We start from the raw sequence: 6,000 nt of genomic DNA, 5'->3' as shown, positions 1-6,000 counted from the left end.
GTGCAAATTATTTTTGTTAGGTAGAAAATATTATATTTTTATTCTTCTATAGAGTATTTACCAGTTCTATATTTAACTTTGAAATCTTATCCCAGTACTGGACAGATGATAGATTAATGATAGATGGTAGATAGATAGATAGATAGATAGAGATAATGGACGAATAGAGTTTTTTTTCAGTTGTTTGGAAATTACGATTTGACATCCTCTTTCTATCTTCTGAAACTGTCTTTTGTTTCTTCATGCAGAGATACTTATATTTTCCCATGTATGAACTTCCCCCAAGTAACTCAAAGGAGGCCTGTGTATGCTATACACATTGCTTAGAATATTTTTCTACCATTAGTTTTGGCCAACTTATTTTCACCCTTAAATATACAACACACCTTCTATGAAGCAGAGATAGATATACCATGAAGCTAATGGAGATTAATATCTAGGGCTCCTCACTTTCAAAGAGCTCTTTACATGACCTTGGGAAGAACCTTAGAAGTATTTGTGTGTGTATATGTGTGTGTGTGTGTGTGTGTGTATGAAAAAATAAACTATTTTAACCACCATTGGTTAAGACTACTAATATTTTCACTTAAACATACATGCCTTCACACACCCTTTTTTGTTTACTGGTTTTGATACTGACCATGGACATTTTTAGGACCTGGATAAGGGAAAGCTGAGTTGTGGAAATATTTAGTTTAATTTAGTGGAATATTTTTATGTGATGTGCACTTACTTCCATGTGTAGTGATGTTATTGCTAGCTACCCTGATCAAAGAATGGTTTCTAAGAATATTACTACTTACCCACTGTTCTGACTTACCCAGCTATATGAAAAATATGGCAAGGCCAGGCCTGATATGAGTGTATCCCAAGGTCTCCAGCAAGTGTGTAAGTGTTGAGAAAAGACAGGGTTTGAATGTATGGAGCTAGGCCCTAACTTTGAAAACGTTTTCAAGCGTCCAATGTGTAAAACCGTAAGAGAAATATATGGATTTCATTTACACGTAGTTCAAATATAGAAGTTTTCTGTTGATAATGCAGATTATAAAATCATAAACATACCATATGCATTTTAATGTCTTTGTGGATATGAATTATGCACATATCCAGAAAGGGGCTATAAGTGTCGTAGCTGTCCGCTTTTGAATGGTGCCTGCATATCACGCATAACCATCTATAAACCAGGCCTGAGACATCTCTTCCTCTGTCAGTTGATCATAGAGAACTTCCCATGAGGTCATACAGAATAGGAGAAAGAAGGCAGTGTAGCAGAATTAGGGACCATGGGCATTTGGGCCATGTCTTCATGTAACTTAACTTGCACCTTCAGGGTCTACTTAGCCAAATTATGCAAATACCACTTCCATTTGATGATGGAGAAGAGTGCCACTCAGATTTGTGGCCTGATGTGTTAGATGACACCTGGTTCATTAATGGTAGCTCAGGTAGCATGGTAACTTTGTGGCTCATGGTTAAGTGTTCAGTCTCTACTAAGTCCTACTAGCAGTTCAAAAGCTATACCTGCATCTTTCAAGTCCTTGATGGTGGTATTAATCTCTGTAATCTACCCCAGGAATGAAATATTACTGTTGGCTTAATATTTTCCTACATAGAGTCAGTTCTGGAGGCTTCCACTTGGCCTTTCCCACCATAATAGCCCTAACTCCACTGGTTAGGAAACCAATGTGAGGATTCTGCCAGATGATGAGTGTATGTATTCCAATTACGCCTTCCAGAACTGGGGAAATAACCACAAGATGGGTTTGGGGATCCACTGGGCCCACTATGAGATGGCCATGAGCTAAAATTCCACCGATTACCTGAGCTCCATAGATCCTGACAAATCCTCCAACACCAGCTGGGTGTCTTGCAATTCAATTCAATTCTGACACTAACCAGAGTTAATGAACACCTCACAGGTTAAGAGCCCAGTCCCACAACGCTGCTGCCCACTTCAGACACCAATGACGAGGAGGAGATCCCCAGGTTACCCACAAATACTGTCCAACTTGGCTATAAGTTAGAGGTTCCCACAACCCCCTCTTTAGGTTACACACAGCCAAATCACATAGAAAAATATGTCATGTCAAGTATTGAGTTAATAAATACAAACTATTCACCAGGATCTTATCTAGAAAACTCCATCTCTATTCTTGGCTTCTGCTGAGATGGTTGAGTGAACTCACAAGTCACACGTCTAGTCTCTTCAAAAATTCCTCTGTGTGATGCAATACTCTGCACTTTTGATCCTTTGAAGGCTTTAGCCAATAGTTGTCTAGTCACCCTTGACTACTCTTCAGAACAGGCTATCCTAACAGTGGATCTCCTAATTTCGGCATCTTTTACAATCAGGATAGACTGAAAATTTTCCAATTCATCAAGCCCTATTTTATTTTTGTTTAATAATCTTCACTCAACTTATCTCACTCTTACCTTTTCCTATAATCAGCAGGGAGAAGCCAGTATGCACCTTTATCGCTTTGCTTGTACATCTCCTCAGCTAAATATCTAAGTTCATCCCTTACAAATTCTGACTTCTATAAAACTATAGGATGCAATCCAAATGAGTTTTCTTCCACTATATAACAAGAATCACCTTTCCTCTATTTTCCAGTAGCATGTTTCTCATTTCCTTCTGATATCTCACCAAAAGCACCTTCAACATTCACATTTCTACTAACATTCTGCTTATAACAATACAGCTACTGTCTTGGATAACATAGGCTTTCTTTACCATATTCCTCACTTCCTCACCAGCAGTCATTAGCATCCATATTTCTACCAACAATCTGTTAAAGCCAATGTAGACTTTTTGTATCTTGCTGCTCAAAATTCTTTCACCCTCTAGCTGTTGGCAATTCCAAGGCCACTCCCACAATTTTAGGCATTTGTTATAGCAGTACTTCATAGTACCAAAATCTGTATTAGCTTTGTATAACCACAGTGACAAATCAGAAAGCTGATTGTAATATGATTTAATGAATCTGACTACCATTATGATGTATTTTGTCCTTTTAGAGCTTGTTACTGAAATCAAATCAAACTCTATTTTTAGGCAACTTTTGCCAGAATCAGTTTTCTTAGTTCTAATGAGGATAACTTAGGAAGAAGATTAATTCCAGAATAAACAGCAGGTTTGCAATATGCAAATTGGATATTGAATACAGTTTAAATAAAAGTCATAGAAAGACATTTATTCCACAATTGACCACTTAACTGCCCTGTTTCAGAGCTCTCTATCCTTATTCACTTTTTAGAATAATTGTGAAGTTCCTTATTAATCCCATAGGCTATCTCTCAGGTATGATCACTTTTTCTGTGTCCTTGAGATACAGGTGGCAAAAGCAGCAGCTTGGAGTTTTGAAAAGCGCACAGTATCAAGAACACACAGACTTAGGCTCCATTCTTTGTCATTTACTCTGTGTATGTTCTTAGGGAAGCGACAATAGCCCTAAGACAAAATTTCGCTTAATGGAGATAATAACAGTCTTGTCTACCTCACACGGTTATTGTGAGGAAAACAAAATAACAAGACAAATATGTATGAAGGAGGTTTGCCAACGTGAAAGTGATAGGCAAGTGAAACCTTAAAAAATATTAGTCATGTAAATTAGATGTCTATTTATTCAGACCTTCTGAGAAAATAGTATAAGTAAATAAGAAGAGTAAAAATATATACATTGAAAAAATATGGGTCCCACAGCCTGAGAAAAGTTCTACAGGGGGCCACTCTGGCAAAGAGACTTCAATGGACAAGAACCTGGGGCTCCAAGAGAAAATACCCTTGAAGTTGTACTGTTAGCAAGCAGGAGATCTGAGTTCATAACATCCAGCGCCATGAGGATCTATGAGAATGATTCATCCAATCCATAAAAATGGGAAAGGTGGCAGTCCATATAGAGGAATTCCTCTCCCATCCAAATGTCTGAATTTTCTTAAGTCCAGGAACCTTACACAGGAAGACATCTATATTTGTGGTCAGATGAGGCCCTATATCAGACTCAACCTAGGTGCAAATCCTTCCTCAAGTTGTTAGCATTCTCTCTCTTTATGATAGAGAAGAGTTTCCAGGAAGCCCAAGTATTAAATCCCACCTGAAACACTGTGAACTGTGTTTTGAAAAATTTATCTGTACCAAGGCAGCCTTGTAATGCACCTAAGCCTACAATTTTTCCCACTTTGGGCATGACTTTCAATTCTTTACTATTGCAGTGAAGTGTGAAAAGCTGAAATGCATGTTCATAAAATCCATGTTTGTGCACATACATATTCAGAGATTTCTCTGCACATTTTTATCCATTCTGAATGGTACATATATTTCAAATTCCATGAGAGGGTCTTCACTGAGCTATTTAGATTCTGATTAAGACTCAAACTCGGAAGGGGTTTTAAAAGTAATTTAACCCATAATTATTCAGATTCTTCAGCATATTAATAAAATGCAAGCAAACAACAAATATTTTGGACTAAAGTTAGACCTCCTTATGCCCAGATTTTGTCACCTTATGATTTGTAAATAATATACTTACATATTCTTTTCTGGAAATACTTCATTCAACGAGCAACATTCATGACATCAGGAAAATGAGCCATGATGAACATATAAATGCCTGAAAGAAACCAAAGAAATATAATGAAAACCATTTGACACTGATTGATGTGTGCAAAGGAGTTACTAATTTTGAGAACCAAATGGACTTTTTTTCAAAAGAAACATTTTCTGGGACTTTCCTGGTGGTGCAGTGGTTAAGACTCCACGCTCCCAATGCAGGGGCCCAGGTTCAATCCCTGGTCAGGGAACTAGATCCCACATGCATGCCACAACCAAGAGTTCGCATGCCACACCTAAGGATCAGGCGAGCTGCAACTAAGGAGCCCACCTGCCACAACTAAGACCCGGTGCAAACAAACAAATAAATAAATAAATAATAAAAAGAAACATTTTCTAAACGTGCCGCAAGCCTGTACTTTTAGGAGATGAGAATGACAGTATTCCACATCCCAATTTACTTGTTCTTTTCAACTGATCTTCAGTTTCCTATAGAGCCCATCTCCTATCGAAAGTCTATTTAAAAGAAAGGTTGTAACAATTCTGTTTCAAATATTTCTGGCCTCCTAGGTGAGTACGAGATGAGAGTAAGAGTTTATCATAGACTTTGTTTGAATTGGGTTCTTTGAAGCTGTAGCTAAACATGAGATTGAAAGTGACTGGATGGTTAGTGGCAGTGAGTAACTAGGAAAAAAAAGTAAAATTAACACTAAAATTTTTGAGATTTGATTCACTCATTAATTGAGACTAATCAGACTTGATCCCTGCCTTCCTGAATGAAGACATTCAAAACAGTGGAGTCAGAAAGCAGAATGTGGAAACAGAGTCCCTGAGGCAGAAATATACTGAGAGAGACTTGTATATTCACACACAAAAAAATAGAGAGGATACCCACAAAGAAAAGGATTCCCTGTTGTTTTTGTCGCCCATTAGCCTTGTGAACATGCCACGGTATGAAATACAAAACATCTGGAAGCAAATTCAAAAATTCTGTCAATTATATGGGAATTAATTTCTGAAATCTTATGTCTGTAAATTCTGTAATTGGGTGAATGCATTGAGCTTTCCTTCAGATATTTGACTTTGTTTGTGTTAAAAAAATATTTAACTAATTAAGCTTAGTTAGAAAGAAAGGAGGGTACCATTAATAATCTGACATCAGGTATTGTTTCAATGGGGTCATCCATTCTAATTCACCCTGAAAGAATCACAAATGCTCAGTCCTATAGTACTTCCATTAGCTGATCATTATTTCAGGCAGCCTTGCTGACAAAGAAAAATCTTTACCTGTTTTATTTTACAGCCTCCAAATTTTCTCTCTGCCAGATGGGTGCTTACCTAATTGCAAAGCAGACTGTGTCTGTGTCTACAAAAGCAAATTGAATTGGAGACTTGAACATTAATCTGGAGGCCATATGTGTGTGTGTTGTCCTAAGTAAATATGACAATAG

This window comes from Lagenorhynchus albirostris, chromosome 7 (assembly GCF_949774975.1).
Source record: "Lagenorhynchus albirostris chromosome 7, mLagAlb1.1, whole genome shotgun sequence".
NCBI classification, from domain to species: Eukaryota; Metazoa; Chordata; class Mammalia; order Artiodactyla; family Delphinidae; genus Lagenorhynchus; species Lagenorhynchus albirostris.
The sequence above is the reverse complement of the archived record's forward strand: the minus strand, read 5'-3'. Positions refer to the sequence as shown.